This window comes from Ambystoma mexicanum, chromosome 5q (genome assembly GCF_040938575.1).
Source record: "Ambystoma mexicanum isolate Mex_15411 chromosome 5q, UKY_AmexF1_1, whole genome shotgun sequence".
Classification (NCBI taxonomy): domain Eukaryota; kingdom Metazoa; phylum Chordata; class Amphibia; order Caudata; family Ambystomatidae; genus Ambystoma; species Ambystoma mexicanum.
The window spans coordinates 248316147-248329807 of NC_090933.1; positions in this window are offsets into that span (position 1 = coordinate 248316147).

The window sequence follows — 13661 nt, forward strand, 5'->3', positions numbered from 1 at the left end:
TAGACGCAGAGGTGGATGAAGTTCTGAAGCATATAAAATAGGTTTACAAAAAAAGGGGGAACCCCTACTTCCACGGGTGGCTGGGTTTAAATACTAACATGTACACATATTGGTTCCACGGTGGGACCTTATTCATAGTAACTTTTTTATAAATTTAAATTCATGGGTACGGGTATCCCTGGCGGATATCCCTAAAAATACTCCAGGTGTGGTGATCTAAAAGACAAATACTGTGAACAAATTTGTTGATTCAAGGAGGTAAAGGAAAGACCATTATTTATTTTGGTCAAACAGGGAAAGGGACAAAACAGATGTGGTATGTGAATTTTGGCAACAGATGACGACAGAAAATATAAATGTACTGTAAATCAACAACAATTGATGTATATGTACAGAATAGAATGTCAGGAAAATAAATTGTTTAGCACATGACTGAATAAAATCATGAATGTTACATGAAAACATGTAGAAAAACTATGAAGTGTAATACATAGAAAACAGTGAAAAGAAAGTACATTAAGTGAAGTTTAGAAACAAATACGTAGGTAAACAACTTAAACTGTGAATCTCCAATTTTCGAGATTGCTATATTCAAAAGGTTATTTGCCTAGATTAGAGTCTGAATAAGGTAAAGACAGCAGTTTCGTCGACTCCATTTTCCTATGTTTGGGTCTGCCAATGTGTTGGTTGCATCAAGAAAAATATCTTTATCAGGGATGTCTCAATCGATTCCGAGCGATCACTGATCTGGCACGTTTCGGCAACAAATTTTATTTGCAACTTGCCTTTGTCAGGGCCTCTTTGTAGACCTTGTGGCTAAACAGTATAGTTTTTTTTTTTAGTTTTTTAGAAAACTGCCAGGTCTAGGTAGTATTCCAGCTAACAAGGGCCTGAGTAACATTCATGATCACTTACCCAAAATTAGAGGGGTGAGTGATGGGCTCTAGTTAACAGGTCCCCTAGAGGTAGTCACAGTGTCCAATTTATTGAGGAATGGGTTCCTGGGAAATTTTCATCAGTCACCAATGCGATAGATTATGCCCTTGCTATGGTGCTCTGGTGTCTGTTAAAGAGGCACAGATGAAACTCTATGTTGGCAAATATAAATATATATCTGTGCTAGTCATTTAAGAGGCAAGGTGCAGTAACCCATCGGTCCGTAGAGGTGGATCATATTGCCTGCTCAGTGTGACCCTGTGTAAGAAGGGGATGTATGAGGAGGTGGCTGTGGCTGACACAGGTGAGGGAATACCGTTTCGCACATTTGTACCGCTAGGTCACTTGTGTTGTTGCATCCCTGTGGAAGATTCTGGGCCTGCCGGGAGTGGTGGAGTGTGCATGTGGAAACATTGTCACTGGGGTGCTCGCTCCCAATGGGAAGAGTAGAAAAGAAACCAAAAGTCATGCAAAGTGGCCTGGCTGCCACTTTGTCCCTACCTCCTTGCCAGTTTGTGGTCGCTTAACTGGAGAAAGCTGAGTCAAACGGCCAGGGCAAGTTCTGCACAAACGTGATTCTGGCAGCAAGCTGTTGTAATGGATGCGACCTGTTGTAGATGTGTCTTTCGGGCATCCCAGAAAGCAGTTTCCGCATCAAGGCATGGTCGTCCTGGCAACCATTGTTTACATGTTGTCAAAGCATCCATTGTTCGAGTGCCTGACCTGGGCGTGGACATCTGTTTTGCTGCTGCCCAGAAGCTCATGTAAAAAGAGCATCCCGTTGTCTAGGGAGCTGCAAAGGTACATACGCTGCTCGTATTAAAGAGCCGGGTATTTAAAATTCCAGAAAAGCGTAACTATGGACCAACAACTGCCGCTAGGGTCACGGCTGACTGGGGTCTAGCCCCTTGTGTTCTGATGTGTCCGCGCAACTCCATACAATTTAGTCTGTATTTGTAAAAAGATGGTACAGCCGATGTGAATAGGTCTCAAGGGTAGACAGAGGCCGGGTTGGAAAGCGGCTGTCAATGCTGTATGGCTATAAGAATATGTGTTTCTGGTGTGAGAGGCTCAATGAAGGGAGAGCCCTGTGTGATAGGTAAAATCATACTAGGGTGGTTCTGATGTTCCTCTGAGAGTATGGGGGCCTGGGTAGAAAAAGTTGAAACTAATGGGGCCTTCATTGCGTCCATGTGGTGTGCCACAGGGGGTAGACAGGGATTTTTTATAGCAAGGGTAGAAATTTCTCATTCAAACCGTGGTTGTAGGAGTCGATTTTGTGTATCACCCAGGTTTCTTTTTGCAGCAGGCTTCTCTGTACATTGGGTTCATTTTTAACTGTATCCAGGATCCACCAAAGTAGGTCGTTGGGAGAATGTTGGAATTCCATATACTGGCTCACAAGTGGCACTGTAATGTTTTTGCATTGTATATTGTATCTCTGTCCTGAGATTCGATGACCACTTTCATAGTTTGGCCAACAAAGAGTAGTCCACATGGACATTCACATGGGCACATGGGCATTCAATACAATCAATTGGTTGATTGGTTTTGGAGTTTGTCATGTTCCGAATCGTTGTTTCTCCTATTTTAAACGTTTTCATTTTTCTGGTGAATTTGCATGCCACGCAGTTAACACAGGGGTAATGTCCTGTTACTACTCTTAGGTACCATATCCAGAGCAGGGTGATTCTTTTGTGAACTGAGAATGTACTAGTTGGTCACATAGGTTCTTGTCCCTTTTGAAGGTGTATCTTGCCAAATGTTTCCTCCGGGAGAATGAACTGCACTAATGGGCAGTATTTGTTAAGTGTGTGTCCCATGGGTGATGACACAGGCCATTTGTTTATTTTGTTCGTCCTCTGTGTGATTTTTTCGGTGCGAGTAAGGCCTCCCTGTTTGTAAACATAGCTCCCTTTTTGGACCTTAAGAGAAGTTTTTTGAGGTATCCCTGTGTTTTAAGCCCAGCATATAGTTCTACATGTTTATAAAATTCCTTGAGGGCAGTACAATTGCTTCTAATGCGCAGGTATTGACCATATGGCAGATTCTCTTTAATATGCACTGGGTCATTGCTTTGAAAGTATTGCAAGGTGTCAATATCACTGATCTTTCAATACAAACTGCACCCCAGTTTGCCATTGTTATGCTTGATGATCAAGTCCAGAAAGTAGATTTCTGAGTAGTTATATTCCATTGTAAATTGAATATTTTGGTCCAGCTCATTGAGCTACTGGAGAAAAGGTATGCATTTTTCTTCTGTGTCGTTCCAGATAAATATCGCATCATTTATATATCTCTTACATTTGTTATTTGTTGCCCAAAGAGGTTCAGGTCGGTAAGGATGTGCTCTGCTTCAAAACTAGCCAGGAATAAAAATTGCCAGACTCAGCGCAAAAGCTGCACCCATGGCCGTAGCTTTGGTTTGAAGGTAATATTGTTGGTTGAAAACAAAAAGTTTTTGCACACGGCCAGGGTCCATAGCTCTATTATGAAATTGTGTGGGACCCTTGTATGTAGGTTATATGCATACAAATGTTGCTCTATGTATTCAATGGCTTGATTCTGTGGGATGCTAGTATAGAGAGAATTAATATCCATCGTGACTAGAAGTTGGTCGTCAGGGTCAAAATTAAGGTGCTTGAATGTATGGATGGTATATGTTGGTAACAGAGGCTTGTGATCCATGAAGACAGTGATTGGATAGCCAAATAAAATATATACAGGTGGACATGATGGCATCCCCAGAGGACAGCTGTTGCTTCCTGTCATATTTGGTGAATACATTATTTCAGTCAGAGCCAATGCATTGCTTGTGAAGGCAATAGGGTGTCGTACACTGTCCTCCTCCACTTGTAGCAACACCACATCTAAGCCAAATGGGCTGGAATCCACTACAATCTGACACTGGCTGGGAGGGTCAAAGAACGCCATTTTGGTGTCCTCCACCAGAGCGGCTTTGGAATCTTCCATCACCTTGTCTGTAACAAAGTTCCATTCCCACTCCCTGTATTTTTCGAATGAGATTGGGTAGTTGTTACATGATCAAAGCCAAGTTGGGGATGATCATCCCTAGAAAGTTCTAAACTTCCACCGTAGACGTGGGAGGTGAAAAGTCCTTGATTGCAGTTACTTTCTGTGGATCTGCCGAAATGCCCGTATCTTGAAATATAAAGCCAAAAAAACTGTACTTTCATCTGTAGAAAATTGCACTTCTTCTCATGCAGTGTGAGGCCTTTTTGACACAGTCTATTGAACACTTGCTTCAAGTCTCTATAAATCTTTCTCCTTCTTTGAATAGATCTGAATGTCATTGCTCACATTGATTACTCCCTCCTGGCCTACCAGCACCCCCTCACTGTGTGCTGAAAAACCTCTGCTACAGCGGGCACTCCAAAACTCAGACTCTTATTGCAGAATAGGCCAACTTCAGATGAAAAAGTTGTTTTGAGGGAGGTTCCTGATGCAGTAGTATCTGATGACAGTTAGACCGCAAATCGATGGTGCCTCCTGGAGATCAGCCAGGATGTCATCCAACATTGGGGTAGAATGTCGTTCTCTTCTGAGTATCCCTATGTCCACAAAAATGTGGCCCAAGATGTGGCCCTCAGCTGGATGTTTAGGTTTGGTGGCAATCATTATAGGGGATGCAGGGTATATAATGGAATCCAGCGAGGTCTCAATGTCAGAGGCAACCTACACCTTAAAATAGGCCCTGAAATTCAGACCTCAAAAGTTAAATGTCATAAACATTGAATGCCAAATGGACCAATCCTAAATCCTCAGCCCTATTGCAGCTGAGTACAGTATCTTTTGCCTCAGAGGTGACATAAAATATGTCCAGCATTGATGTTCGTTTGTGTAAGACGTGCATGACGTGAGTATGATGTGCCTGACATGCGTATTAAATGCTCCATCAAGTGGCTGGGGATGCTTCCCTCAATATGTGAATATGCAGGTTCTGGGTGTCGCCAACCGAGAAAGCTTTCTCAATTTGTGGAATTTCACCAAAGGCATCATATTAACTGACCTCCTTGTGACGATTAATACTGGATTGCTGGCTAACAGCTTTGTAACGGCACATCGTGGCTGTCGTCATTTACCTTGTGACTTCTGTGAAATGACCAAAATGAAAACCATAGTTTCTATATTGAACGCATCTACAGGACCCAATTCAGTGTCCAGAGTTTCCTGTGATACAACAGCCACTCTGGCTGGGTGACCTCTCGTCTGTGGTGGAATCTCTGACATGGCTGCGGTGTCCACACTGCATTACATACACTGGTAAAATGGTTAAACTTTCCACAGTGGCCACATTGCCGGCCCACCACTGTACAGCCTTGCAAGTATGGTATGGCTCCACCACATAGTGGACCTGGATTCTTTGTAATTTCTTTTTGTTGGCTTGTGGACCGACCCCTCAGTGTCTGCCGTGGGGGCCTCTTGGAGGACCTGTTCTTATTGCACGTGCTTCTTCCAGTGCCTGGACCTTCATGGCTTCTTCTATATGAGCTGCTTGTGAGCTCGTCAATTCTAGAGCTCTGCCTAACTCCAGTATTGTCCACAGAGGACGACCTGGTTCTTTGAGAATGTGTTTCATTAATTATGAGGAAAAACACTTTTGCATTAATTTCCCTTCATCTGTGAATTTACATGTAGTAACCAGATGTCTCAACTTCGTGTCAAGGGCGTTTAATGATTCCATCGGGTTTTGCTGGGCTTGTTGCAGCTGAAATCTTTCATAATCTACGTTCAGCATTGGGGTGAAAAAGTTGGTAAGCAAAGCTATCGTGTCCACATAAGACTCACTTCCTTGTGACAGTGTCTACAGTAATTTATGGATTCCACTGCCAGCATAGAATAGTAGCATAGACAATTTGGTGTCATCTTCAGTCACACTGGATGCAGCAAAGAACATGTCCAGCCTCTAACAGCATTGCACCCACCAAGGATCCGATGAAGCCGGGGTTTCTGACACATCAAATTCAGGCCCTATGCAGTTATGAAATGGAAAGCATTAGCGTGTCCAAACACCTCTCTGGATTCCCTGCGGTGTGTTGCTCTCCCATGTTACCACAGGGTGGTGGATGATGGGACTTTGGACCTCATTACAAATAGGGCGGTGGGGGTAAAAATGGCCATAATGTGGTAGTAATTCTATTACAGCTGCATTTCTGACACATTACCACAACACCATACTAAGTGTTTGGTAGTGAAGTGGATGATTTACCACCAGCAAAAGCTGGAGGTGTAGCTGTCACTTTACTGCCAAAAATCTGCCAAATTTCCAAAGGATTTAATTCTGCCAAAATCTCCATGCAGTCCCATGGACTCCAAAAATGGAAACTTACACTGCACGAACACCACTTGCAATCCTGCTTTAATCTGGGGACTAAGTAAGGGTAATCTCATTTGGCAGTACATTGGGCAGATTTCTATCAGTCTCCCTAATCTTCAACATGAGCCTCTCTCCTCCTCGGCCTCGCCATGCTACATGAGCACCCTGATGGATAAGAGCAGCTGATAATTGGCTAGTCGCAATGCCACTGTCCCAGGTTAGGCCTGTATATGAATGTTCATTGCTATCATGAGTCCATATCCTTGCTATGTGGGGCTTGGCTATCACCTTCCCCTCTTGTATGCTTATACTTGTAATTTATTCCTTTGTTATTTTTGAAATGGGAGGGCGGGGCCCTTTACCCTTGTGGAGCCAAACCTGATCTTACTTGTGGGGCCTCTCTTGGAGCACACAGACAGAAGCGAGAATGTTGCAATGTAGCCCGTCTGGTTTCAAGCATAGCTCTTAACTTTTTGTGTCACCAAGGTGGGTGAAAACCTCCAATTTGTTTTGTGTGGGTGGGTGAGAGACCATTGAAGTGAATGGGCGTATATGGGGCTTGGCGGCTGAGTCAGATGATTGCAAGGCGGGCGACACCCGTCAAATGCATGTGATTGAGAGCTAGGGTTTTGAATATTCACCCGACATGCGCTCACTGGCCGCTGGAAGAAGTCTGTCCAGCTTTGCGTGTACTGTGTGTTATGGATGGAAAAGGACGCAGGGCCCTTTAAGGCAAAGTGAAAGTAAAAAGGGAAGAGGGGCGGGGTGTACCGCTCACCTGATTCCCACGGAGGCGCTGGTCTTGGCAGGAAGGTGTCTGTGACCCGAAAAGTAATGTGCAGGACTCGATTTGCTTCTGGGGCCGAACCTCTTCGCACTGTGTGTCGAACTCGAAGAGTGAGATTTCTGCAGGTGAAAGAATATGGGGGTTAATGATCTGGGTTGTTGAATGTCCCTCTCTCTCTTCCTAGATTCTCCGTAGAGCCCCCAGGTCAACGTGCTCACCTTAGATAGGTGAATGCTGGACTCTCCATCTGCGTCTGGTGCAGGGTGCCGTTGCCAGTTCCTTCACTGGTGAAACATAGGCCTCTTGACATCAGAGGATCGCTACCGTCGTTAACTGCATGAGCGGTGAGTTTCCGGACACCTTTTTAGTCCTTATAGTCTTTAGGTGCGTGGGCACGTTAATATAGAACAGGACTCTGTATAATGCTTTTTCCTATTTGTCTTGCAGGGCTCTTGAGATAGGAGATGGTGTGAAGAGAGCCGAAGTTGGAGCCAGAGCCTTGGAATGAAGCGCTTGGAAATGCGTAAGTAAATGCAAGCGCTCTAACTGTCTCTTTTCCCTTGCAGCTGTGAGTTCGTGCTGAAGAGATGCTGGAAAACGCCGGAGTATTTGCAGGCGTTCAATTGTGGCGAGCGCGATGGACGTGAGTAAATACCTGTCTAATGTCTCTTCGTTTGTCTTTCAGATGCTGGGTTGCAGCGTTGAAGAAATCCGGAATTCGCGGAGTGCCGGTAAGTAATAACAATGCTTTTGTCTTCACAGGCGGAGGTGCAGCGTGAAGAAATTTTCGCTGCCGATGGATCAGGTGAGGAAAGCTCTGCGTGTAAAGGTTGCTGCTGAATACTGGATACAGGAGTGGTAAGTATTGTTCTTGCAGGTTCAGGATCGGAAGGAAGAAAGGCTGGAACAGACTCGGTGAGCGTTCTGCTGCAGATGCAGAATAACGCGAAGCACGTTTGTTCAATCGGGTGTGGTTTAAATAGCCTTGGAGTGATGAGGCGTCTTCCTCCACGGCCCCGCCTAGGTAAGAAAAGAGTTCCAGTTCCAGAAGAGTTCCCGTGTTGTATCCAGGGAGTGGAGCTTGCCCGACCCAGCTAAGAAAGTAGTTCCTGTTCACAGAGGATTCCTATGTGGCTGGTAAGTAAGCAGCATGGTCTGCTGCAGGTAAGTCCACCCAAGCATCTTCATACATATTATGAGCCCGGCGCTTCCAGTGCCGGGACCGATGGCTTTGATGAGCCTGGTGCCACCGGCGCCAGGACAAGGTCCAAAAGGTCCCAGTGGGGACCGGCTGGTGCCTAAGATAACGGTTAGGGGCCTGCTTCCAAGGACGTTGGGCTGTTCCTGACTCCTTGGAAGCAGTGATCATGACACGGGGCAGGAGGAGGGGAGGCGGGAAAGGGAGAGACTGGTATTCAAAAGGAGAACTGACCTATCCAAACAGGTTATTGCACACACTATTTATGTATGTGTGATTGGTTTATTACAGATGAGGCTCGTGACTAATTAGCCTCCAAAGGCAATGAATGTAGAACCCAAGTGCTCTGGATATACCACTGATTCTATATCTCCGGCTATCCCATAAGAAACAGAGTCGATAGTATGGAGCAGGAAAACAATGATTATGCTAGACTACTGTTGTGGCTTTGTAGCCATATTTAATTTAAGAAGTTTTTTTAACAAAGGAAACATTTTTCTCAAAGAAAGGTACTGCACAGGTTATACCTTCAAGGGGTCACCAACAAATGGTGTACATAGCAACTTTTCACCAAACAATGGTGTACATATACAAAAATATACAATGAAAGAAAAGTTTCATAGGAAATCTATTTTAACATGTACTACTGGATGTGCAACTTATCCCAAGCATACAGAATGAAATAGAATACCCACACAACTAAGAGTGCAACATTGGTTCTGTGAACCTACAAAATGGGACAGGCTTATTCTGCCTTGGTTGTGGGTGGTATAAAGGGGCAAATGAATTCGCCACCCACAAGAGTCTAGTTGCTTGTGAACTGGTTTGTAGAACAAGTATAAAGTCTTGTGGTCCAAACACCAGGCTGTTTCTAATCTGCAACCATTTCCAAAGATGAAAGGATGTCTTCCTGGTGACTCAGAAGGACAATTAGTGGGTGCTGTGGGTGTATAGAGACCAATCCTAGGTCAACGTCGGTAGGTGTATTCCTGTTGATTTAGAGGTGGGCCGCAATGAAATTACGTGTCCAAAGGACGTTTCGGCGGGCAGTGAAGGCTACCTTCATCTGGATCTACGGATTTCGCTCTACAAGAAAGGAGAAAGCAAACGGTGAGACTAAGGAAGGCGTTGGGTGAGAGAAAAATCAAGTCTACATCAAGCCTCCAAGAGATCGATCCATAGCTCAACAGAACAGGACAAGGGGAACAAAACTGGCAAGAGGGGTTCATAAAATCAAAGATATAAAGCTGGTTAAAAAAGCCAATGGATGGCAGAAAAACTGGCCTAACCCACCTTGAGAAGGCGTGCTCCTGTCATCAATGAAAAATGGTGAGGACCCGCCCATGACATGTAAAGGCACTGGAACTCGTGCAGCATTAATCGGATTCCCACGGCAGAGTCCAAAAAGGGGGGAAAATTGGACCCAGTGTGGAGAAGGACCTATGGAGAAGACATAAAGAAGATAAAGCAATGTCGGAGTGCCAAGGGGGAAATTGACGATGTGGAAGAACCTGGGTTGCAGGACAGTGCCACCAGGTGTAATGAAAGTAAGGTCAAGCCCATCACTTACTTCCAGCTGATGGCCGCACATGCAGCTTTCATTCACGTGAGAGAGAGAGAGAGAGCACGGGACGGGTGGAGTCCAGAGGGAGATCCTATCACTCTGTGGGTGCCAAAATGATGCTGGAGCCTCTGCAAACAAAAGGGCAGTAATGTCAGTAGAAATGCCTCAAGGGATAGTAGTGAAAAAATGTTAAATGTAAAATGGCCATGATGGTAGAGACAGCAGTTAATGTTGAATAAAGGAAGAGTTAAGACGTACGTAGTGTCTGCGCCTTATTTCGGGTCCATGTAGGCCCGTAACAACTGGCGACGAGTAAGGAGGGACCCCGCTCTCGAGGAAGTGAAGGAAGCAGCCGGAGCCACGGAGGGACCCGGCGCTGACTGCAGTAGGCGGAGAAGTGACACCGGCGAGGAGGTCCTGCATCACACACCACAGCCCGCCCGCCGGAAGGAAAAGGAACAGGAAACACGCAGTGAGATGGCGGAGTCGAGGAGGGACTCCAGCGAGGTGCCGAGCGACACCGCCGACAAAGAAGGCCGACAGCCACAGGAGACCAGAGGAGGCCCGCCACAGCAGCATGAGAGGACGGCAGCACGCCGTGCCCAGCAGAGTCAGAGAAGCCGCGTGCACACAGGTACAAAAATGAAGGCGGGGAGGACCCGACACGTGGGGTAAGGGACACAGGGCAAACACAACCACCCAGACATAATACGCTCCATAGCGTGGAGGCAAAGGCACGCGCCAGTGACAATTATAAGCCACTTGAAAGCGAGGAAGCAAAGGCGCAAGCCAGTGCCAGCCATAAGCCACTTGAAAGCGAGGAATCATAGGCACACGCCAGTGCCAACCACAAACCACTTGAAAACAAGGAAGCAAGGGCACACGCTGAGCCACTTGAAAGCGAGGAACCAAAGACACACGCCAGTGCCACTCAAAAGACACTTGAACACGAGGACCGAGGCCGCGGCGCCACAACCGCGCTCGAGCATCAGTGACTATGTCACAGTCTCGGAGCGCAGCGGTAGACACCCCAGCACCCACCACACCCGGAGTGACGCCCACCAACCCAGTCTCTTTCCTACGCCGCCAAAACCCGTTCTCACTAGAACCTCAGGAGAACCAAGGAGAGAGATGGCAAGAGTGGATGAATGAGTTCGAAGAATTTATGAGGGCGGTAGGAAACCAAGACGCACCAAACAAGCTAGACCTCTTCACAAATCTGGTGGGGAAAGACTAAAGAGTGTCATCAAGACCATCCCGACAGCATAAAGGACAACATACCAAAAACTCAACGAAGCCATCAACAGTTGTCTAGTAGTCGTTGCAAATAGGGACTATGAACGCTACATCTTCAATCAGTGCACCCAGATGCACCAAGAAACGATCAGACAGTTCATATTACATCTGCAAATGAAAATCACGTACTGTGACTTCGCTAACTTCAATGACGATGAAGCTATCCGCGTAAGGGTCATTGAAGGATGTTTGTCATCAATATTCCGCAAACACTTACCGAAGAAACCGCTACCCTTGAAAGAGATAGCTGAGTTGGCCAGAGTGTACGAAAGGGTGGACATCCAGGCTGCCCACAAGGAGAACCCAAAGAAAATGGACTCCATCACGGCCATCACCACCAGCCAACCAAGCCGCCAACACAGCAACACGTAAAGACAAGACCAGTGGAACAACGCAAGACGTACACCACCAGAAAGACAATGTTACCGGTGCGGGTTTGAGTTTCCACACAAGGGCCAATGCCCCTTAATAGGCCAAATGTGTATGAGGTGTGGCCAAGAGAATCACTTTCAGAGCATGTGCCGGGAAAAGGCACCCCGACTACCAGCATACCGGCCGCCCAACCACCAAACAACTGCAAGGCGATTTGAGGCGCAGAGACCCTTCAACCCACGACCATATCCTGAACGGGAGAATACCAAGACCGCCACCAAACCCAGACCCGCGGCCAATGCCGGGTTCATCAGAGCGGTAGAGAACCTGCAAGTAGAACAGGTGAATGAGACCTACGCTAACCAAGAATAAATATACCACATGCAATCCTACCCGAACACCAGAGGGAAAGTGTCACCAGGGACCCCTATGAGAACCCACCACTCGAACACCCAACGGAACAGGAACAATACGCAGAATATGACCGATACAGCAGAGAGTACGTTCGCCTCATCTCTGAAGCCTCAGACGACAGTACTGCACCCCGGGTGGCAGTCCACCTAGGTGGAATTGACACCCCGTTCCTGGTAGATACTAGCGCCACTGCCAATGTCATGAGCCACCTGACGTACGAACACCTAGCAGATAAGTACCCACTACAACCATCACACGCCCACATATTCCAAATGGGGTGCAACACAGCCACTGACTTCCAAAGGACAGTTCGCGTGTGACCTCATCCACAGGGGTAAGAGAACCCAGACGACGATGCACGTCATCCACAGCTCAGCAACAGGAAGATGCCTACTCAGCCACAAAACCGCTGTCGCCCTGCATCTCATCGACATCCACTACGACGAATCGGAAGCAATTCAAGGGATCCCGCCCGACTCACAACTCATACAGGCCATCGACCACAAAGCCCTAGACATTGAAATCCTAAAAACCACCTATCTGGCCCTATTCGAATGAGTGGGCCTGCTGAAAGACAATGTTATCAAGCTACACATCAACCCAACAGTGCAACCGGTGCCACAACACCCCAGGCGGATAGGTTTACATCTACAAATGAGGGTCACCCATGAACTGCAGCCACTACTAAACAACGATAACATAGAGAGAGCGACAGGGCCCACACCGTGGGTGTCCCCACTTGTAGTCCCTAAAGCAGACGGGCGCCTCTGCCTCTGCTTGGACATGAGGATTCCCAACACAGCCATCTAATGGGAGAGGCTTCCAGGCCCGAACATCGAAGACCTGTTAATAAGGCTCAACCAAGCCACCAAATTCTCAAAGTTGGATCTCAACCAAGGAAACAACCAGCTCGTCATTGATCCTGCATCAAGACCCATCACTACCCACGAGGGCCTATTTCGCTACAAACGGCATCTCATCCGCCGCCAAAATCTTCCAAGAAACAATCCACAGATTAATCAGCCCGGTCACCAAGGCATTCAATTACAGTGATGATATCCTCATATCCGGCGTCACCCAAGACCAACACGATGCAGCTCTACACCAGGTCTGCCGAATCCTCCAGGATGCTGGACTCACACTCAACAGCCAGAAATACGAAATCAATACCCACACCCTATGCTTCTTCGGCCACATTTGTTCGGACCAGGGCATCAAAGCCGATCCGGACAAAATCCGTGCTATACCGAACCTACCCAACCCAAAGGACACATCTGAACTCTGCTCATTCCTGGGCATGGCAGGGTACTGCACCCGCTATCTCCCGCAATACGCCTCACTCACGTTCCCGCTCCGGCAGCTGCTAAAGGAAGATCAACCCTTCACATGGACAGACCAATGCCAACAGGTATTCTCCACCATCAAATGAGAACTGGCTACCAATCGCCAGCTAGCATACTTCAACCCGCAATGGCATACCGAAATCACTGTAGACACCGCTCTGGTAGGGCTAGGCGCAATTCTGGCTCAAACCGATCCACAGCACAACGCCAAAACCCACATCGTAGCATATGGCAGTCGTGCACTGAACACTACCGAACAAGCATACTCGCAGGTGAAGCGCGAGAGCCTGGCAGCCGTGTGGGCGTGTGAAAGGTTTCACCATTTCATCATCGGACACACCGTCACACTCATAACGGACCACCAGGCACTGCTGGCCCTCTTTGGCAATCCGAAAATAAAAATGCCGCAGCGC